This window comes from Delphinapterus leucas, unplaced genomic scaffold (assembly GCF_059928025.1).
Source record: "Delphinapterus leucas isolate spDelLeu-1000000601 "Yukka" unplaced genomic scaffold, BTC_Dleu_Yukka2 spDelLeu_asBTCV2_sq25, whole genome shotgun sequence".
NCBI classification, from domain to species: domain Eukaryota; kingdom Metazoa; phylum Chordata; class Mammalia; order Artiodactyla; family Monodontidae; genus Delphinapterus; species Delphinapterus leucas.
In genome coordinates, this window is record NW_028322234.1 from 3,326,474 (window position 1) to 3,351,050 (window position 24,577).

At 38.1% G+C, this 24,577-nt stretch overlaps 1 long non-coding RNA gene and 1 pseudogene across 5 annotated transcripts in view; both read right to left on the reverse strand.

The window, feature by feature from the left end:
- Positions 1 to 24,577, reverse strand: part of LOC149744037 (uncharacterized) — a 102,334-nt gene that overhangs the window by 18,572 nt on the left and 59,185 nt on the right. The window lies entirely within an intron of this gene.
- Positions 14,427 to 17,567, reverse strand: LOC149744038 (calmodulin pseudogene; annotated as a pseudogene).

Genomic DNA, 24,577 nt, shown 5'->3' on the forward strand with positions numbered 1-24,577 from the left:
AGATTCCTGGTGCTTATATTTCTGGAAGGCAGGGAAAGGAGGGACCAGAAAAAAGAATAAACTATAAACAAGATAACCATTAAAGAGATGAATTAACTAACAGCAATTATAAGGGGTAAATGTAATAGAGAGTGACTGGGGGCAGTAGCACTATCAAAGAAGATTTCCGAGTTCAGATGAAATGATCCTGAGAAGGAAGGGAGGAATTCCATATTTGAAAGAAGCTAAGATAGTAAATCTTAGAAGTTCTTATCACAAGAAAAAAAAATTGTTTGTAACTGTGTAAGGTGACAGAGGGTAACTAGACTTATTATAGTGATCACTTAGCGGTGTATACAAATACTGAACTATTAGGTCATACACTTGCAACTAACACTGTACGTCAGCTTTACCTCAATAACAAAAGGAGTTAGTCATGCGACCAAAGTTTTACAATAAGAACATATTTCAGGCAAAGGGAACAGCATATTCTGTGATGGGAAAAACTTAGCTAGACAAAAGAACAGAAATAATGCAATAAAAATAGTTGAACCAAGCATAAGAGCAGGAAGGCATTGCATCTCACCCATATTACCAAAGGTTAAACAAAGAATTAGTAACGATAAAGATGACACTGATCATTTACTTCTTCTATTCATTTGTTTCAGTGACACGTGAAGGAACCCAGATTAACCCATTAGATACTGAACCAAAAATCTGTGAGACTGCAATCAGGCAACCAATTCAGTACATCTGGTTCTATTATGTTACCTCAGCCTGTCCTTCCTTTCCAACTTTCTTTCATAAGAATATATCTTTGAATTCTACAGAAACATGAGTGTGGGATATAGCATAACACCAAATTTTGAGAATTAGGAGATAGAAATATATGCACATGTGTTCCAAGAAACAAGCACAAGACTATTTAGAGTTATGCTATTCATATCAGTCAGACGAACAAATGCCATTTATTCTAAAATGGATTAATTTTAGAATACTTACAGTAGAATAAATTGTGATACATTCATACAATAGAATGAAAATGACCAAGGTAATGCTACAAAAAAGAACATGAATTACTATCACAAATGTTGAGTTGTGTGAAAGAAGATAGACATCAAGGCATACACACTACTACAAATCAGTTTATCTGAAGTTAAAAGTACATTTAAAAACATCATTTTTGTTTGTTTGTTTTTGCGGTACGCGGGCCTCTCACCGCCGCGGCCTCTCCCGCCACGGAGCACAGGCTCTGGACGCGCAGGCTCGGCGGCCATGGCTCACGGGCTCAGCCGCTCTGCGGCACGCGGGATCCCGCCGGACCGGGGCACGAACCTGCGCCCCCCGCATCAGCAGACGGACCCCCAACCACTGCGCCACCAGGGAAGCCCTAAAAAACATCATTTTTGAGTGCATGTGAATGTGTAAAACTATAAAGAAAAGCTAAATTATAATCATGACCCTCAGAAGAAGGGCAGTAGGGAGGGGGGAAGGAATGGAGTCAGAAGTAGGCTGGGCTGCTCAGCAAATCTGGGAAGCAAGCAATTATCCATTTCTTGACCTGAGTGGCATTACATACGTGTCTTGTTTCTTTTTTCTTTTTTTTTTTGATAAATCAGTGACCTACATATCTTTCATTATAGACTCATCCTTAAGGATACTAAATTTCACAATAAAAATTGGTTAAAAGTAGAGAATAACATAGTTCCTAGTATACACTAAATATTCCATTCATTTAAAATGATGGTATTATTAGTTTGGATAAGACATTTCTCCTTACCTGGAGAAGGATTAGGTGAAATGTTTTCTAAATACCCTGATAGCTCAAAGGAAAAAAAAAAAAACACACCTATTTTAAGAAACAGTTTAGGGACTTCCCTGGTGGCATAGCAGTTAAGAATCTGCCTGCTAATGCAGGGGACATGGGTTCCATCCCTGGTCCAGGAAGATCCCACATGCCGCGGAGCAACTAAGCCCATGCACCACAACTACGGAGCCTGCGCCCTAGAGCCCGTGAGCCACAACTACTGAAGCCCGTGCACCTAGAGCCCGTGCTGCACAACAAGAGAAGCCACCGCAATGAGAAGCACGCACACCGCAATGAAGAGTAGCCCCTGCTCGCTGCAACTTGAGAAAGCCTGCGCGTAGCAAGGAAGACCCAACGCAGCCACACATACATACATAAATACATAAATATACATATATATATATTTATATATATATAAAAGAAAGAAACAGTTTAAACTACTGAGTCTACTAGTCTACTCTGTACACAGTTCCCTCGGTGTAACATGAAATCCAGATTTATGTTTGTACAAACTAACATTTGGAAATAAGCATTAATAAATTAAAAAATATAATTCATCATTGCTAGAGTAATTTAGATCTTACTGTGTGTTCCATAGCCATTGAATTTCTATTTTGCCTTTCTTTACATGTGCATAACTAATAGACTCATTGCAATAGTTTATGTCTGTTTGCCCTGCTACTTTAACAACTGAATGGAGGTAGGGCCCTTTCTTGTTTTAATGACTGTAGAATCCTTGGAATCTGCAGTACTATGTGGCACACAGCGGGCAGTGAAGAGTGTTCTGTGGTTCTACTGATTCAAGTTATCCTATCACAGGGCTCACGGTACTTTTAGAAGTGAAAAGTAATACTAGCTGTTAGAACAGATGCACGCAAAAAAAAAAAAAAAAAAAGAACAGATGCACGCAAATTCTCAGTGACGGATAGTAGCTTTACTGGCAGGGTCTGAAACAGTGGTGCTCCTGTGTCACTAGTGATGGGGGCACAATGAGAAATCCTGGCAGAGCCTCCATCACCAGCGACACACAGGAGCACCACCGTTCCAGACCCTGCCAGTAAAACTATTATTAACTATTACAGTTTGGTTGAGCCTGCAAAAACTACTCAATTGACTTTTTTCACCCAGCCTTATACACCCTTCCCCACCAGAAAGCAGGTGAAGGAAAGATATTGAATCGGCATTTGAAAGGACTTCACTTCTCTCCTTTCCAAGCCACCCTTCAGTGTGACCAATATCAGTGATTACTTTATGTTATGAAACTAGAGAGTAAACATTTAATTTATGTTTTTGTTTGGTTGTGAAGACGTAGATGTACACACACACACATACACACACACGAAGAGAAAGAGAAAGAGAGAGCGAGAGAGTACTTGCAAGAGTGTTTTAGAGAATGTCTCAAAACATTCAACATTCAAAACAGAGAACAGTTCTGCTGGAAGATTAATATTCATTCTCACATAGTGCTGGGTAAGTTTGAAATTAAAACCTCAATTCCTTGATTCATATCAATAAAGGGATATTTCCAAGAAGCTCTTTTTCACATCAAAACCTTAATTTGTCAAAGCAAACAATGTCCTTCTTTTTGCAAATGCTTATTACCTTTTCAGACTATTCCTAAACTGCACGTTCTTTCTTATTAAAATTCAGCTACAGATATGTTGGCCATTCAAGACAGATGCTGACATTTTAAATTTTCTAATAGGTTACCTTCAAGTGCTGAGTGATCACCAAGAACTGGAAATGGTGGATAATCTGCCTCTGTGATTCCAGACTAGAGCTCACAGAACCTTTGGGTAATCAACATATAGAACAGCATCACAGCACTGGGGTGGTTTAAACATGGACAAACTGGCATAGGTAATGTGGTTGAGAATCAAATCACTGAAGTACTGAAGATTAAACAGAATTAATGAATATTATGCTGCAGTCTCCATAGATGAGCCAACAAATATGCAGCAAAATCCTGAACTGCAGCCTTGAAATAAGGAGCTTAATGTAATTCCATGTTTATTGGTTTGCCTAGAAACTAACTTAGAAGGGGGTTGGGCAGGCAGGACTACAAAACGTGAAGGGTTCATAGGTTTAATAAGGAAATTATTAACTCTGAACTGCGTGGCGATGTGAGATATAAGTTCTCCAGTGGTCTCCTCTTCCACAAGCCCCTTAATATATTAGAAGGCAAGGTTAGAGGGCATGCAGAGAGGCTGCTATACAGTGACAGAGCAGTGGTTAGGGCTCCAGACAATCATGGACAGCAAACGTCATCATATTCAAACCTGCCGTCATTGCAACCAGAGATTATCTCCCCTTCTTGACAAACTGCATCTGTGGGTAAAGCTTGCTTATTGATTTTTCCTAAAATATCTTTCTCGAAACATACCGCTTAGGACTTGGTTATTACATGAGAAATTTCACCAGTTAATTAGATTACTAAGGATGCTAAACATTTAAAAAAGGACAGGTAGGGGATGGGAGAGAGGGTTAGAAGACAGTTGAATAGCTCTTATGATAAGAAAATTAACAGGCTGTGAAATGGGGCATGCGACTTCATTCAAAAGCCTTTTGGAAGAGGAGGGATTAGTTTTTAAGTTTTAATTGCAAACCACTAATGCCTTAAGGAGTCACTGATATCACTCATGTCAGAATCCCTGTCGTTAGTTCAGCTTCTTGTATTTATTCAGATATAGAAACTGAAGAGCTGATGCCCAGGTGGCAATTGAAGAGGTATCATTTTAGCATTTCCTCTAAAACCATTAAGTAAATAGCCCTCTCACTTTTAGCACAGTGCACACGCAGTGCACATGCAGTGCACACACAGGAGACATCGTGCTTTAGCATCTTAGCTTGAAAGAGCTGCTCAGGGAGGACATATTTTCTCCTAATTATTCTTGACAGGAATTGGGTCAGATTAATTAGTTTAAAATTCACCTGAACAACAGCGTCTTTGCTAATTACTTCAGGGCATATACATCATTCATTTACAACAGGGAAAAAAGGAAAAGACTAGGGGAGAATTCAAACCCTGACCCCTTTGGTGGACAATGCATAAAAAGAGGTCCCTTTGTGACCTAAAAGGGGACATAGGGAGCAGAGAGTATCTGGAGCCTTTACTTCAGAACGAGGATAAATGTTTCTTTATATAAATATCCCTATTTATATATTTATGTGTTTTAAAGTATCCATATTTAAATTATTTTTAAAGATACATTTGAAACTAGTTTAGAACATATATGTCAGAGTAAGACAGTGAGTGGTTAAGAACATGAATTTTAGAGAAAAGATTTTCCCAGCTCAACCCCTTGCAAGCTTTGCGACCTTGGGCAACGTACATACCTCTTGAAGGTTCAGGTTGTCCTTGTTAAACTAATAATAGCATTTAGCACCTACCTTACGGCTTGTTGTAAGAATTAAAATATGAGATATGTAAACCACAGCATGTGACAAAGAGTAAGTAATATTTGTTAGGTATTATCATTTCTACAGAAACATAGGAAATTAAATAAATGTTTGCCTAGACACTTTGAAGCTAGTCCTAAAAATTACCTTTAAAATGAATTATACCTGTTGGCTTGAACTGCATTAGAAAAGCCCCTTTAAATTTAGGTTCAAATTTCTACAGGGAAAGATGGATTAAAATATTTCAGTAGACTAAATATCCACTGATATTAAGCAAAAGTCAAAACTGTCCAGGGGCTCTCAGGCTGATAGGAGAGTGTTAGTGCGTATGACTTGTCCAGGCCCTACTCAGGTCTCTGAAAGCATTTCGAAACCATTGATTTGTCAGAGAAGCCCAAAGGAAGATTTTTTATATGAAATCTCCTAATATTTAAATGCTTGCTCAGAGGTTTTTTAATAATCATATGAGACAAACTTATTCTCACATCGGTTTTTATTAACTGAAGAATTCTAGGGTAAATTACGGATTTGGGAACTCATAATCCAGCATTTAGATACATATAAACTGAAGACTAATTTTGCTGAGAAAACAAACTAGGTTCAGCCTCTGTTACAAAGGATCGTTTTGATTTCCTTTTCAAATACTAGAATATATTTACAGCTTAAAAATTAGATGGAATAGAAGCCATTAAAATTGATGACATTGAAGGAAGGAAATAGTAGAAATATTTTCCAAATGCAGACCCAAGTTGAAAATACAACTTGTAACACCATCTGCATCAGCGCCATCTATTTTGTTGCCTAACACATATGTTAACATCGTTGTCACTACTTTAATTTACACATCTCTCTTGAAAAACAACTGGATACTGAAGAGAATGCACGCCTCACCAGGCATGTGAGGCAGAAGTCTGGATGGTGCTAATCACATGTGGCCAAGAAGACGCTTTCTTACTTTCCATGAAGGAACTGTGTGTCTTAACACTATCATTAATCTACAAGGACAAAATGTGAATAGAATCCTTTGACTATTTTAGGGTGAAACTCAGCTATTACAGTGAAAAAAAAAGGAAATAAATGTGCTTAGGGTGGGGTGGGAAAAAGAATGCAACTATCTTAAATTGCCAAATGGCTGATTGGAATAATCATCAGGTACTGGCCATTCCTGGTGTTGTGTCTTCTCTTCTCCAGAGTAACAAACGCTCGTGAGATACTGAGTCTGAGGAGGTCACAGATGCCCACATTTCTCCTCATTGAGGAGGTAGCTGAGTTGGTTGGATGTGAATAAAATGCTCAGAAACAGAATAATTAAAACAATAACAAGACTTCCCTGGTGGTGCAGTGGTTAAGAATCCACCTGCCAATGCAGGGGACAGGGGTTCGAGCCCTGGTCCGGGAAGATCCCACATGTCGCAGAGCAACTAAGCCCGTACACCACAACTACTGAGCCTGCGTTCTAGAGCCCGCGAGCCACAACTACTGAAGCCCACAAGCCTGAAGCCCGTGCTCCACAACAAGAGAAGCCACCGCAATGAGAAGCCCACGCACCACAACGAAGAGTAACCCTGGCTCGCCACAACTAGAGAAAGCCTGCGTGCAGCAACTCAGACCCAACGCAGCCAAAGATAAATAGCTAAATTAATTAATTTTAAAAAATAAAATAAAATAACAACAGGCGCCCTATTATCTTTGCGGAAATGAAAGAGGCAAACAGATTTTCGCTCATTCTGTTTTTGTTTCTCAGGGGTAAATAAGTGGTAGCTGGCTTTGGGTAAGAGCTAGTTTTCCAGAGTGAAGAGGCTCACCCGAGAAAAGGCTAAGCTTTTCAGTAAAAAGGAGATTTAAGCTTCTTTTACTTCACAGCCTAATGTTTTTGTTAAAGTCTATTACAGTACCTAGGTCCCCAAATAATTTTGGGTTGAGTTATAGGAGCAGAAGGGGTAATAGGTCAAGAGTTATGAGGGTGTTTTCTCATGTAAATGGTGGTTTGATATTGTTGGTATGATACATATATTTACCTCGTTGTGTTATGATTAATACAGAGAGAGTGTATAGGGCGGTAATAGTGTCTTAGCCCCTGTGAGGATAATGGTGATATTGGACTAGAAGAAAGATATTACTACAAATAGTTCTCTGATTAAGTTGATTGTTGGGGGCAGGGCTAGGTCTGTAAGATTTACTAGTAGTCATCATGTTGCCATTAGTGGAAGAAATGTTTGTAGACCACGGACTAAAATTATGTTTCAGCTATGAACACGCTGATAATTTGAATTTGCCAGGCAAAATAATATAGACGATGTGAGTCTGTGGGTGATTATTAGGGCCCTAGTTCCTATGGAACTTGAAGGTGTTTGGGTAAGAAGAGCTACTATGACAAGTGACACGTGCTTAACGGAGGCGCATGTGATGAGCTAGTTTAAGTCTGTTTTGTGCAAGCAGATTGAGCTCATTATAATTAGTCCTTAGAAGGACAATATAAGGAATGGGTACCCTACATACTTTGCTAGGGGTTTCAGGATTATTGTGATTCGTAGCCACCATGTTTGCGTTGTAGGGCTGCAAGAATCATAGATCAGGCGATAAGGGCTTCTACGTGCATTTTTGACATCATAGGTGTAACCCATAAAGGGGTATTTTTACTATAAAAGCCACTTTACACACTAATCGTGTGAAAATATGGGATCAAAAGTTAGATATTGTTTGGGCTCAGTACCGCATTGTTAAAAAGTTTAGCGAGCCTGTAGTATTTTGGATAGACATTAGTGCAACTAGAAGTGGAAGGGATGCCACTAGTGAGTAAAATAAAAAAGTAGAGTCCTGCATTAAGCCGTTCTGTTTGGTTTCCTCATCAAGTAATAATAACTAATGTTGGGACTTGTGTTGCTTCAAATCAGCTGTAGAATGGAATCATTTCCATGGCCTTGAATGTTAAGATTAAGAATATATGTAGTATGATTAATATAGTAATAGACAGTTTGTTTGCTTTTTTCCCAAGCCAGTGATTCTTTAGGTAGCTGGAATTGCCTAGCTCTGAGTGTTAGTGGTAAGGGTCATGCCGTTCGAGTTGGTAAAGGTGCTGACAGAGGGTCAGAGAAGATTAAAGTTAAGGCTGCTGTTAGAAAGGTAAAGACTAACAAAACTAATTAGTATGCTGTAGGTTGTGGTGTGAATTCAAATTATATTGCTTTTCGATAAACGTGTTAGTGGCATGAATATAATAGTTAGAACAGTAATTTTAACACTGGAGAAGGTTTGTATTTCGATGCAATCAATGCCATAGGTGTTTGATAATATTCCTAGCAGGGATAACCTAGCGCAGCTTTTCAGGTTATGAATATTAGTCAGATGACGAGTATTATGCTAGCTAGAGTGAAATGGACATTTAGAATTATTAGGGTTGCTATAATGAATAATGATAATATTATTTCTTCCTGACATAGCAGAGAAGATATTAAGTGAGATCAATAAATTAATAGCCCTATAAGGGAAACTGTGAATGCTGGAATAATATTTATGTAGGCAAAAGATACTCAGTAATTATGAGTTTAATCATAGTTTAACGAGACAAAATCATTTGTTTTCATTTAAACTAATTATCATATTTGTGTCATTCTGATCCCTTTTGAGTTCACTCACAGGCTATACTTACTGCTAGTAGTGAGATCAGGATTAGTGCTATGATGAGTATTGTTTTTAGGTTGCTAGTTTGGACTGCTCAGGGCAGGGGCCGAAGGGGGGCAATTTCTCTCGATCAAGGGGAGAAATGTAACGGCTACCAGGAAAATCTTTATGGAAAATCCTATGGGGTCAAATCCGCATTTGTAAGGACTTGATTCTTCTGTATCTGTCTTTAGTCGGGGAAGTCAGAATTCGCTAAGTACAAGTAGTGAAGCTAGTACTATGTTTGTGGTTAATGCTATAAGGTTTATTATTCTTTTCAGATTGTACTAATTGACTGGAAGACAACTAATTGATACTAAAAGAACACACCCTCAACTCCATTTCACTGTACAGTAGAAACTAACACAACATTGTAAAACAACTCTACCCCAATAAAAGAAAAAACAGAATAGACCCTCATCAATAAATGGGGATGTATAGAAACAGCCATACTATGTCTACAAAGTGTATCAGGCAGTGGCTTCAAATCTGAAATGATTTGAAACTGTAGTTGGCACAGGCAGCAGACAATGAGGAAAAGTAGAGCCAATGATCACGTGTAGGCCATGGAAACCTTTGGTTATGAAGACTGTTGACCTGTGTACTCCATCTGAGATTGTAAAAGCTGTTTCATAATATTCTGAGGCTTGCAGTAGTGTAAAGTAAACTAGGGAGATTGTAATCAAAAGAGCTTGAGGAATATGCTTACAATTTCCTTCTATCAAGCTGTCGTGAGCTTGGGTAATAGGTACTCCAGAGGCCAGTAAGACAGGTGTTGAAAAGTGGTACTTCTAATGGATTTAGGGGGTGAATGCCTGTTGGTGGTTAGCAACCACCTAGTTCAAGTGTAAGGGCAAGACTTGAGTGATGAAAACCTCAGAAGAAGCCTATAAAAAAGAGAACCTCTGAAATAATAAACAGAATTATGCCATATCAACATCCTTTTTGAATGAAACTGGTGTGTGATGGCCTTGAAAAGTGCTTTCCCTGGTGATGTCTCATCATCATTGACATATTGTTAACATACTAGTTAATCAGCCCGAGGATAATAAAAAAGTTGAGTTAAAATGGAATCATATGACTAGATGGGATGCTAAGAGAAGGGCTAAGAGGGCTCCTGTAAGAGGTCAGGGACGAGGATTTACTATATGATACGCATGGGTTTGGTGAGTCATTAGGTGTCATTGTGTAGGTAGAGGCTCACTCACAGGGTGAGCACGTAAGCTTGAATAAGGGCTACTGCATATTCGAGAAAAGTGAGAAGAACAAGACTAATAAATATAATGAGGGCTGTGGGAGGATTCATGCTTAATAGGGAAAGGGATGCTCCTCTGATTAGGTGAATTAACAGGTGACCGGCTGTGATACTGTCTGTTAGTCATAGGGCTAGGGCTATTGGTTGGATAAATAAGCTAATAGTTTCAATAATTACTAGCATAGGGATAAGAGGGATTGGTGCCCCGGGTGATAGAAAGCGGCCTACAGATGCTTTTGCTTTATGGCAGAAGCCAGTGATCACAGTGCCTTCTCATAAAGGGACCACTGTGCCTAAGGTTATTGAAAGTTGCGTAGGGGCGCAAATGAGTTCAGTAAGAGGCCTAGTAAGTTTGTTGGCCAATGAATAACGGACATAAGGATTAATGCTCTGGTTTGTCCTTTATAGTTCTGGATGTTCATTATTTGTTCTGACATAAGCTGAAGAAGTCATTGTTAAAGAGAAATTATGTGGTTATTAATCAGTCGGTTGAGTGCGGGGGAAAAATACCTGGAAACATAATAATTAAAAATAACAACAGTCAGCCCTAGTATCGTTGGGGTAATAAAAGAAGCAAATAGATTTTTGTTCATTCTGTTTTTGTTTCTCAAGGGTTAAATAAGAGGTAGCTTTTTTTCTCGGTGAGAGCTAGCTTTCTAGAATGGAAAAGCTCAAAGAGAAGAAAGCTAGCTTTATCAATATCAGTATCAATATCAATACTTTGTACATACTCTTTGTATTTCTTGTATCAACCATCTGTAACTGATATTATCATTGCCACTGGCAGGGCCAGCACATCAAGGAGTCAAGATGTGGGGTCTGGGTGAAAAAGGTACAGATGAAAATCTTTAACATAGACCATCTGAGATCTTTGCCTACCTCATAAAACTGTTTCAGCATTAAATTTTACATAAGAAATATTTTAGCAATGTCTTGATATATAGTTACTCTAAAATAATAGAGGATGTTATTGTTGGTATGGTTGTGGCTTTTATCTTTATCAAATAAAACCCAGTCCTAAATTTAAAGAGGTTCCAATTGAAATAGAGAACATTAACATGGAATGCAAGCAAATGAGAACCAGAAAAAAAAATATCATGAATAAAATTTCATTGTAGGATTTGACTACATTATTGATTGTTTTTATCATTATGAAATATGAACACCTGCTCTTTCGTGAATGTCAACTCTGGGCTGAACTGTGTTAGGCGCTTTACATACACAATCTCATTTAACCTCACTTAATCACTCTAAGGTAGGTATTACTATAATCGTCGTTGTAAATATGAGGAAATTGAGCTTAAATGAAGTTCAGTATTTTTCTCAAAGTCCCCCGGATGGTGGTGATGCTGAAGCTATGACAGCAGGTATTGATCTCAAGCAGGTAGCAGGGTGTAAGGACTTCCCTCCTTCTGCCCCACTGGACCCCGCAGTACACCATCTAAATTTGTTTGGGCATATTTACACCATCTCTCTACTGTTATGTGTTTGCAAGAAATGATGGAGGTGGAGTGGCAGCTCATGTGATGGAAAGCGTAGAAAAAACTCAGTTCCACGTTTAGCCCCATGGATGTGGACCACCACTAGGGGTCAGGCTAATATTCAGGCATATTTCAGTATTTTTTGGCATAACCATAATGCACAAAACACAAAGCAGCACCTTAATTTGCTCCCCAATATCCAAATGTAAAACAGAACAGCTCTTTGGAAAAGTATTTGGTAGTTTCTTAGAAATTTCGACATAAACTTAACACACAACACATTCTTTTTATTGCTGAATTGTATAATATATCCATTCATAAGTTGATAAGACGAAAAGCTCCAAAAAAATTAGAGATAAGAGCAGGCCAAGGGTGAGATAAGACTTTGACTCACGCTGTTTCCTTCCTAAAACATTCACCCCTACCCATATCCTGCTGTAGCAACCTCCTCCATCCCTTCTAACTACTTGTAAAAGATTTTGTCTCTGCTTCATGTCTCTTCATCCTCATATCATATTCAACCCTCAACCCACTGCAATCTGGCTTCAGCCCACATTATTCTACTGAAACTATTCTTGCCAACTTTGTTATGACCTCCTTTTTGTTACATGTAGTAGGTGTATTCCAGCCTTTATCTTTACTTCCTGTCTCAACACTTCTGGCCCTGTCGATGATTCCTTCTCTTATACTGATTCTCTTTCCATGTAATTAGTGATATTTTATACTTTTAATTTTCCTTCCACACCTATGGTTACTTCTTCACCAGCCTTCTTTCCGGGTTCCTCCTCCTCTGTCCATCTTTTATGTGCTGATACTACTTAGGCTCCTATGCAAGATCCACTTTTCCTTTTACTTGAAAGTGGGGTCAGAGGATCATCTGCATCAAAATCATGGAACTCTATTTGTCAAGCGTGTAGATTTGTGAGCTACATCCTATAACTACTCAGTAAGACTCTGGAGTTGGTGCCCAGGATTCTGAATTTTATCACACCTCCTGGGTAATTCATCTGACCCCAAAGTTTGAGAATCTCTTCAACATCTTCCTTGGGTAATATCATCCATTCCTAAATGCTCAATTACCATCCACCTGATAAAAGTTCTAAACTTTATATCTCTAGGTCACATCTCATTCCTGAGCTTCAAAATCCACAGGCCCAAATTTCTGCTAGCCATTTCATTTAGAGTCCTACAGAAACATAAAACTTTCTATGCCCCCAAATGATCTCACTACCTTCACTTGCAAACTTCTGTGTTTTCTATCTTTGGAAGTGGAACCAGCCACCACTGCTGCAGATTCCAGAAATCTAATTAGCTTCCCTGACCTCATATTCTCACCCTCCTCTACTTCCAAACAGCTGTGAAGCTCTCTCAATTTAATCTTCTAAAAAATGATGATTCCAGCTACTTCTCTCCATCAACACTTAGTGCTATTCTAGTTGAGGCCAGCATCATGTATCATCTGGAACCACTGTAGCAGATTCCAAAAGAGTCCCTCAGCCTCTAGACTTAGGCTCTCACCTAACCGTGATCTTTTCTTTACACTGAAATGACTTTTCTAAAATGTGAACCTGACCAGGCAGCTTCCTTATTTAAAACCTTACTACAGAATCCCAATGCTCTTAGAAGGATGTTCATGCTTCCATGGTACAACCTCAGCTTACTGCCTCAGTCTTATTTATTATCCCCAGTCCCTGTTTTATCTTTTAAGAATTCTAACTTTTAGTTAAATTTAACTTCTCTTCGAAGAACACCACATCCTCTTTTGTCTCCATACTTTCACATATTATGCTCACTGTGACTGAAAGATTCTTCTCCATCTCTTTGCTTGGCTGAATTCTACTAATACTTCAGGTATCACCTTCCATATCACTTTCCCTGGGAACTCTCTCTGACCAGCCCCCCCACCAAATTCAAATAAGAGGATCCTGCAGTGTGTGATTATAATACGCTGTACCAACCCCATCATAGCACTTATTATCGTGCATTTTAAGCTTCAGTTTACTTAACCTTTCCTGCACTAGACTATAAGTCTAATGGAGGCTGGAACCACGTGACCACAGCTTGGAATGTGCCACTATATATCTACTGAATGATTCAACAGGTGAATGACTTTTTAAAAAATAACCACAATCTAAAAAAAAGTGTTACAATCTTATATTTTCAGCTTTCATATAATCGAATTAAAATCAAGACTGGGAAATTACATTCTAGATCTTTAAATGATAATATGAACATTATTTTAATATAATATTTGAAGTTTTAAGAATATATAAGTATAAATTTATTAATATTTTAGGGAAAAGTATTAGACAGTGTTCACAATTCATAATTTCAGAGCCACCTCAGAATGAGCCATAAAAAATTATATAAAATTCTTTTCACATATTTGGATATAAGAAATACCACTATAAGTTTTAAGCTATTTAATATTGTATTCCTATTTAATAGTACCACAAATTGAATAAAGTTCTTATTTAAATAGACATGAAAAAGAGTCTTGTTCAAGGTCTTTTATCCCTGTTTATTCACTTTCTCTGAATGAATGGAATTTGAAAAGCTATAATATACATTCCCTTATTTGAAAACATATTTTCCTCCTCTAAAACTCATTTTTTTACTCTGTAGATTTCAGGATGACCTCTTCACTGGCAATTTCAAGGTACTTCACTTACTTTTGCATGTGGGCTTTTTAAATAGAACCTGACCGCTTTGAACTTTTGTATTTGAAATCCAGAAAGCAAATTCTCCTAGGGTTCCACATTAGGATTCTTCAGCTAGAAGCTAAGACTGGATGTGCATAAAATCAAATATTCAAGCCCTAGAAGTCTGTTCTCATGTCTCCTCACTCAGTGGCCATTCCATAGCAAACTCAGCTCTGGACAGCTCCCTCAGAAATTCACCAAGGTGGGGGAATTCATCATAGATCCAATTCAAGGTGTTGTCACATTGCCACCTCATGACAAATCAGAGCTATGCAACTTCAGAGGACATTGGTATATCCACTGGGATACAGAAATTGATAACAGAGCTGGAAGGTTAATTTTTGCCTTCATATAAATGCTAAACAATTTTTAAAAATGCAAATAATGGAGTTTGGAAGACTGGTTCCTTCACTTACTAGTTGTGTGACCCTAAAGCAAGTAAGATAATGTTTTTTAATGAGCATATATCAAATTAAAAATAAAGTGTGGCTTAAGTATACCACAAATGACATCACACGGGTCCGAAATTGAGTTCTTTTCAAGGGCTGGTTTGTGAATTACATAAGAATATGAGATATAACTCAATATACTAGCATACTCCCTGGTACTGTACACCATTCTGGTTAGCACCAATGGCTCCCAATGACAGGACACCGCACTGCCTGGAAGAAAGTGTCATGATATCAAACAATAGGGCAGAACTCCACCAAGTAATACTGAATACTTTTATTAAGGAAACAGAAAAAGAAAAGAAAATATGAAATAGTGGCAGTTTCTTTGCACAAAAGCTGAGTAAAACTTGTTACCCTCAGGGTAGAAAAGTTTCTTGAATTGGGAAATCATACCCTGAGCTGAGAGTTTGGAACATTTGTTCACAAACCTATTAACTTTTCTATAGCTTCACATTAAACATCGCAACTAGTTTATTCCCATCTGGGCCAGTAGGCCAAATTCTACCCTGAATTTTTCATTCCTATGTTCCCTGTGGCTGTTTTTACTGATCTGCACACTCTTTCTCAACAAAAAGTGGCTTTACTCCTCCCTTTCTAATTTTCAGAAACATCTTTGTCATCCTTATGACCTTTCAGTGAGGGACATTCAGCATAAAGGGGAAAAAATATGTAAAAGCATCTTTGTGATGGTTGGCAGAAGATGTAAGAGCTGATATCTATGCCCTTGGGTGATTATGTACCCACTGGGGCTCCAGGTTTCTCATCTGCTCATCTGTGAAATCAGGAGAGTGATCATAAATACTATTATAAGTTTTTGTTTCTCTAACAAAGTAACTTTCATATACATTATCTCATTTGATCCTTATAACATCCTTATATCCCTATGAGGCAGATAACACACCCAGCAACATTTCATAATGGTATTATACAAATCCTCAGAGGTGAATATGAATCACTGCGCCAGTCAAAAACTCTCATTTAAGGCTGGAGGGAAGATTACTTGTTAACATGCAACAAATATTTCCTGAGCACCTACTGTGTGTTTACCACTGTATCTACACAATAAGGATGGAGTAATGAACAAGTTAGAACACACCCCTGTCCTTAGCAAGCTTACATACGAGAGTGGAGAAAGACTATAAAGTAGGAAACCAGATAATAAACTAGATGATTTAGAGAGGGACATAGCACCGTGAAGATAATAAAGCAATATACAACTTGGAATGGATTTGAGGCAAATTGTGCCAGAAGCAGATTTTCTTTAAGTGGCTAAAACAAAGTTTAAAAAGCAAGTAACAATAAAAGAAAATGTTTCCGGTACAGGACCAGCAGTACAAAAAAATAGTGTACGAGTACCTGGATAAAACACCCGTTTTGCAATAGTGCAACTTTTAAGTACATATTGTTGACTGTCCACAGTCCATGCAGAGTTACAACTCCACTCTTCAACAACAACATGTTGACAGTTCCTAAAGAAAACTACTTAAAAAAAAAGGCATAACCCAGATGTTCCCTCATTTGACCAACTCCATCTAAGTTTAGATGTGCAGAAGGGCTTATTAGATATATCCAGAGTAAGCCACATGCAGCATGTTACTTGATCAATTTTTCTAAAATAAGGTTTCAGGACAATGACAGTAAGATAAGGGAAGAAAACATGGAGGAATGAAGTCCTAATTACTATACACGCATATTTTTTGACAATAGGGGGAAACCTTTTACAGATAAGTTACAAACAAAGAAAAGTCAAATAAACGATTTTGTACAAGAAATTTAACACGTTCTGTACAATGTGTTCACTTTGCTGTCATCTGTACAAACTCTTCTTAGTTTACTTGGCCATCACCGTCAATATCTGCTTCCCTGACATTTCATCAACCTCTTCATCTGTTAACTTCTCTCCAAGGTTTGTCATCACATGGCGGAGCTCTGCTGCACTAATATAGCCATTACCATCCTCATCAAACACAAGGAATGCTTCTCTAAGTTCTTCTTCACTGTCTGTGTCCTTCATTTTTCTTGCCATCATTGTCAGAAATTCCGGGAAGTCAATTGTGCCGTTACCATCAGCATCCGCCTCATTAATCATGTCCTGTAACTGCTTCTGTGGGATTCTGCCCAACAGACCTCATTACAGTTCCCAACTCCTTTGTTGTTATAGTTCCATCACCATCCTTGTCAAATAGTGAGAAAGCTTCTTTGAATTCTGCAATCTGCTCTTCAGTCAGCTGGTCAGCCATGCTGCAAGCGCTACCGGTCTCCGGGACTCGACTACTCAAGCACTCAGCTCGCTTGCTCCACTCGGACTAATTCTGTTCTGCTACTTTAATAGACTTATTTTATGCCTAACAGAAACTCAATACATGGTTGATGAGTAAATCTCCAATCAGAATTCATCCCTCCGTTACCTCTATGCCTAAGGAACAGAGTCTGAATCTGTTGTAACAATACTCCCTGTGTGGAAGTCTGGAAAGAAAGTAGAAAGATTTTTGACAAGGACAAAGAAACAGATTTGAGAGATTCCAGAGAAAGAAGCAAGGACCACGATGATGAGGGGGAGGTGAAATTTTGGGGGGATTCTGGGTGGGTGCAATGAGGAAGGAGGAAAGTTCCAGAATGATGGCCAGGTTTGGCGTGAATAAATGGCTAAACTATCAGTTCTCCCAAAAGAGGGTTACCTGATTTATAATGTTTGACACATCCCTTATCACACAAAAGTGCTCGATTGCTTGAATTGTTTTGAATAGTATGTTTTCATTAGTGCTAATAATGAAAACATAATTAAAAGCATGTTTGTAGTGAGAGGCAATAAGTTCATTTTTGCACATGACAAATTTAAAGTGCTTATGGGACCACTAGGCAAAGAGGTCCCATTGCTTGCTGGATATATACGAATGGAGCAGATGGGAAATAGGGTCTAGATTTGTAGATGTGATACTGATGAGGTTATTGAAAGCAACACAGTATAAAGAGAATACGTAACCTGAGAAGAGAAGGAGTCAGACATTGGAATATCAACATTTAGTGAAGCGATAGGTAACTATGATGAGAGAGGGGTGGAATAGCCAAAGGTGTAGGAGAAAGACCAGGGCAAACTAGTTTCACAGAATTCAAGGTGGAAAAAAAATCATGTAGAAGAGAGTACTCAACTGTGCATTTCACTGGATATAAATTTTATATCAATTTAAAAAACCACTTACCCTCAGACATCCTTTACTAATTTGTTTTGGCCTAGATTGTTTTGCTTCTAAAGATTCACTGCCTCTGTTGGTATGTTGAAACAGCAGCCTCCAGTGGTTATGGTCATGGAGAACTACGATTTATGGACTAGGTATGGTTTTTTCACATAGTACATGCTCAACAAAGTGAGTTGAACTAAATTAATTGTTCTTCAGTCACAAAGAAACAAATGCTTTGCGTGACGCTCTCTTAGGGCAAAGAACATTGGCTTAAAGTGAAGATCCTGGGATTATGCTGGTAAAACAGTCAAGACTGTTTGCTTGAAATACTGATCCACGGTCCAATCGTTGTTTGCTGGCTGCTGTGGCAATCTGAAGCTCACAAGATCAGCATCTTTGCTCTCCCTTCCCCTCAATTTTTGGTTGTTATGGGAGGGACAGCAAGCCAATAGTTATGCTTAGCTCTGAGTATATGATCAATTATTTCTTTCTTCATAGTATGCTTTCTTAAAAAGCCAAAAAGTGCATTTTTACCCTAACAAGCCTTTTAAAAGTTGCTCATAGTGTGCCACTGACAACAATAGTCCTAAATTTCAATTTCTACTCCACCTCTCAGACTTGCTTTATCTTTTTTAGATCTTTTCTTCTCATCTGACGAGAACATGTTTTTCCAGACCTCAAGAATCTTGAGAACTCCACTGAGTCCACAACACCAGGCACTGGGGTCTTGCAGAGGCGCACAGTTACTAAACAGTTGCTGACCCTTCCTTATAGCTCTCTATCACTTTCTTGTTTCCACTCGTCCGACTTCGGAGCTCTCTTGAAAGCCCATCTCCCTTAAGCTACATTCCACCCAACATTTTTCAATGGCTCCCTGCTTCCTTAATCTCTACTTCCCATCTATTCCCCTGGTAAAATTTAGCTTCTCTAAATTCTTCACTTATGTTTTGCATTGACATGCCTTATGTCCAGTCATTTCAGTGAAAGGAAATATCCTAAAAGGGAAGGATTCACCAAGAAGAATGAGGACCATTGATGGATTATACTTTTGCGTGTGTCTTTGAAATTCCAAATTCATCTTCATTTTCAGCACGTGGTTATATCATATGATGAAGTGAAATATCAATATGTTAAAAAATATAATTTTGCATTTGTGACGAAATCTAATTTATTAAAGCTATATTTCTATACACACACACACACACACACAAATGGCTATGTTCACAGTTCCCTAAATCTACCATATTTTAGAAATGTAAACATTTTTATATTGGTAGCTACATTACCCCACTGTTTTACTTATTTTACTTAAAAAAAAAAAGAAAATATTTGCCTTCTTGTTAAAGGAAAGCTATGTAAGGAAAAAAACGTTACTTTAAAACTATAAAAAGATATATCAGAAGAAAAAGAAGTATGAGAGGCATCTAGGAATTTCAGAGTTCTCTCATGGGCATGGTGAAGTGAACACTACAATCAAGTTAGAGTTCTACCACATACTATTCCTATGTTTCTGGAAAAGTCATGGAGTCTATATTCATGATCCATAGGGACGCTGTCAGAACCGACAAGATAACCTACCTAAAATTGCTGTGTGCTCTTATGTTCTCCCAGAATTGTAGTGAATGGGAATTATTTGGATTGTGTGGAAACAAGTATATAAAGCAAGCTCCAGAAGAATTCTGTTTTCTTTGTTTTTCTGATCAGGTTCGATACTATGATCAGATGCATTATATAACCTCTAAATGCTCTTGTCCACTGTAGAATATAACTAAGTACTTCTATTCAAAACCAAGTCATGTTACCCATCTGACTATAATAACTCACACACTGGGTTGGCCAAAAGTTCCTTCGGGTTTTTCCGTGGATGTTACAAAAAACCCAAAGGAACTTTCTGGCCAACCCAATATTTTGAATTGAAAAATCTTTGGATTAGAATGCCTACGTGCCAATAACTCTAGCCATTGGTGTTGACATATAAAATGAAGGTAAATGCAGCATCTTTCTTACACATTTCACTACTGCTTAGCAAATGGCCCACAAAAGGAGTATAATACATATACTAAATTTGATGGCATAAATCAACGGATAAATGAATGACCGAATGAATGACATACAGAAGCTACGGCACGTTGAGGCAATGAATGCACTGAGTGACTGACGGGAGTCATGGGGTTGTGAGGTTGCTGGGAAGTCCACCTCACACTTCACATCTGGCAAACCATCACTCATTTTTGAAGCCCCAACAATGAAAAAAATCTTCCAGCTACACAGCTTCTGAACCTCAGGCAGGACTGCTCACTCAGAACTATGTCTATCCCTCCTTAAGATCACCTGCCATGCTGCACGACAACTGGCACTGGCATTTGGCCTGTTAGACCACAGACCCCCTGGAGGAGGAGCTGTGCATTTCTGAACACACAGAGCCTGGGACCGTGCCTGACACACACAGGAGGTCTTAACAAGAAAGTAAAGAGTTAGTTGAATAAAAGAGGACTTTACATTTCACTTGAACTCCTTACTGAATAAAGACAATGATTTACTCTTCAGGGGAAAAAAAAGAAAACGAAAAACCCATCAATTAAGTAATAAGCTCAGTAGAGTTGGGAAGGAAAAAGAGTAAAACAGGCAGTCATAGCAGAGCTGAAAAGCAGACTCGACCATCTATTCTCCTTCTGCACTTAAAACATTTGAGAATGCCATTCTCAGAAAATTACTATAAACGTTCTCATTTATATAATAGGAGAAGCCAGTGCGTGTTTTCCTTCTGTAATTACGGTTATCCAAGAAATCCCATTCAGTGCACTCCCCCCACCCCTTTCCTTCCCAAAACCACAAAGATTCTCAATTACCATTTAGTAGGTTTCCTTGTATATGGGCACTAGACGATGAGAAAGTAAGTTCTACCCCTTCCTCCTTCGAGCATAAATAAAATGAGGGCAGGGGTTTCTCATTTACTTTGTTCTCTGCTCCTTCCTCAGCACTTCGAACTGTACCTGGCACAGAGCAGATACTCAATAACTAACTGTTGCTTGAATGACTGACTACATATTTGATAATAAAGTCATAAATCCTCTCAGCTGAAAAATCTTTGTTTTCCATTCTTAGTACTTGCTTTTTTTTTGGCATGATATCTAAATGTAACCAAAGAAAACTAATAGAAAAAAATTTTAAAGATACCTATAAATTTTTTATACATATTCTTCATTCATTCTCTTTACTCCAATTTAAATCTGAAAATTCATATTAAGCAGCCAGAAGCGTCCTAACTAAACTCAAGAAAATGGAGGCAATGTCTTCAGATTTAATGATTTTAAAATCAGTGTGTGAGTTGACTAAATTTGTTTATAGCATTTTTTGTTGAGCAGGAAGTTTTAAGCATATTTCTTAATGCTTTCATTGTGCAACTTTTTTCCACTGTAAACATATAAAAATGTAAATATGCAGTGAATCCATAGATGATCTGAGTCCTCTTAGTTCACTCTGCCTTCCCACAGGTGTGTATTCCTCTAGCACTAATCTTTGAATTATATTCAAAGCAATCCTGATCAATATAGAAGTCCTGAACTTAACTACTTCGTTACTGCAGAGTTTACAGAGGTGAATTCTGGGTGAAATTTCTAAATCATGCCTTGTTACCACTGGAGATATTAAGTATAGGGCAATTTACCCTGTGTCGCCATACATTTCACAAAGCTGCTAAGTTAAACACATTGCAAAAATAACTGCAAGGGCAATTTTAAAATTTCTAAACATTTAGAATATTTCAAATAGACTAAAACTTACCTAGGGGAAAAAGTAATGTATATTCATATATTCACCACACCACAGATTCAGTTTGCCAAATTTGCCTCAAAACTTTTTGTTTTTAATGGACTAGGTCTTCACAGATATAGAGATATAGCTAAAGCTTTCTGTGAACTGCTGCTCAATCTCCCACATCCTCCCCCACCAGCCCTTTCCCAGGCACTCCCTCGAATGACTTTGGTGATTATCATTACTGTCCATATTATTCTTTTACAAAATATTTCTCCCTAAACAATATTTGCAATATTTTCCCTGTTACTTTAAACTTTATATAAACTGTATTTACAATATGCTCAACATAGAATAACACCCGATAAATGCTGTTAGTCTTTTTGTCTTTTTGCCATGGCATATGCTTTTTTTTTTGTCTCTTGACACTGCATTTGAGGTTTACTATGTTGAGACATGTAATTATGATTAATTCCCTTTAGCTGTGTCACTGGGCTCTAATCAAACCACTCCTGTCTGAAAGCATCTTTTTCTTTCTTTCGCCCAGCAGCTCCTGGGATCCAGCCACCAGCTCAGGAATGCCTCTCTCCCAAGACTACTTCCTTTGACCTTGGTTTTTTAAAACACTTTGTTGGTATAGAGTGATTTTTTCTTGTAATTTAAACAGGCCTAGCATTACTGTTTCCATTTAATGGACATGAGATAATTTAGAGGTTTTAAAGTGATTTTATGTATAGGCCATGTAAACTGAATAAATAAATACATGAAAAAACAAGTAAAAGAAAGACCTTGTAATAAACATTATGTACTGTATTTAATGTTTTAATGCAAATGATTCCATAATTAAGTCTGTATATGTTTCCCTGCTCACATACTAGGGAGTTTTTCTAAAATCACAGCTAGTAACAGAACTGCTAGGTTAAAAATGGGTACAATTTTACTTACTAGATACTACACAATTGTTCTGCAAATTAGGCTTATCAAGCTATGCAAAAGACAACAGGGTCTAAAAATGTCCCTTTCTAAACACCCTTACCAACATTTGGTATTGTAAGAATTTGAAATATTTTACCGATTTCCTGGATCTCCTTGTTTCTCATATATTTCACCAATTTCTAGTGAAGTTGAACATCTTATCAATTCTTTATCCATCAGTCCAGTATGGTCCCTTCTAGAAATTGCCTGCTTCGATCCTCATTTGTCCATTTTCCTATTAGTTACTGTCCTGCTAATTTATAGAAATTCTTTATAAATATGAAATATTGATCCTACATTGTTTACATGTGTTGCAAACATCTACTCCCAGTTTGTGACTTGGCTGTTTATAGTGATTTTTATTGAACAGGATATTTTTATGTGGATCAATGTGTCAACTCTTTTATTCAAGGTTTGAATTTTATATTTCATTAAACAACCTCATTCTTATTTTAAGTTTATAAGAAATCATCTTACATTTTATTTTTAAAATTTTAATATTTTATTTACATAATTAGGTATTTAACCTAAATGCAACAGATTTTTTTTATATTTGAATGGTATAGATTTTTTTTTCTATATGGATAACATAGTACTTCCAGGTTAGTTATTTACCAGTCCATTTTTTTCTTCAGTGATCTGTAATGTCATCTCTATTATGTATCACGTTTACATTCACATGCAGGCAACAGCATTCTTTCCCTGGCTTAAAAAATCTAGATCAAGAGGACAGTAAGTTGTTTTAGTCAGCTCAGCCTGCCATAAGAAAATGCCACAGGCCAGGTGTCTTAAACAACAGACATTTATTTCTCACAGTTCTGAAGGCTGGGAAGTCCAAGATCAAAGTGCCAGCAGATTCAGTGTCTGGTGAGAGCTGATTCCTGGCTACAGAGGGCCTCCTTCCAGCTTGTGCGTACATAGCCTTTCCTCCATGTGTGCTTGTGGGGAGGGAGTTGACTCTCCTGTCTCTTCTTCTTATGAGGACACGAATCTCATCATGAGGGCATCACCCTAAACCTAACTACATCCCAAAGGCCCTCCAACCATCACACTGGGGGTTAGGGTTTCAATATATGCATTTCGAGGGAGCACACAAAACACTGAGTCTGTAACATAGGTGCTCAATAAGTGCTCTTTGATGCATCAAAAAGTAATTTAGGGCTTCCCTGGTGGCTCAGTGGTTGAGAGTCCGCCTGCTGATGCAGGGGACACGGGTTCGTGCCCTGGTCCGGGAAGATCCCACATGCCGCGGAGCGGCTGGGCCCGTGAGCCATGGCCGCTGAGCTTGCGCATCCGGAGCCTGTGCTCCACAACGGGAGAGGCCACAACAGTGAGAGGCCCTAGTACCGCAAAAAAAAAAAAAAAGTAATTTAAACTGATTCTCTGCAGCAGCCTATTACTGAAACATCTTTTAAATCATCTTTCCCCTCTATGAATACAGAGCTAACCCTAGCTATAGAGGAGCCACATCATTTGGGTATTTAGCTTATAATATTCTAATTGTACACATCTAGGGAGATAAAGAGAGAAGGAGAGAAACAAGAATTTAAGTAGCCTGAGTGAGTCTGCCTGCCCTTCCATGCACTAAATATAACCAGGAGGGTAGTGAACAGGGAGACACAAATTAACTGTGCCTACAAGGTATGTCGGTCCCTGGAACCTCTCTCAGAGTAATCAGCTTGCAGTGTGTGCAGTGTGGTTCTAGTTTGAAGATATGCATTTTTCATATACGTATTTTACTTCATAGAATTGTACACAAATCTACTTACGCTGCACTTTATGTCAAACTTAACGGATTTCTAAAGGCATTTTTTTACTATACATGGTTTCTGCCCTAAGTGCTGACTAAACCCTAATTGCTGAGGCAGACACTACTCCACCGTAATCAGTGTGTCAACAGAACATCAAAATACTCTTCTTCTTTAAACAAGAGGT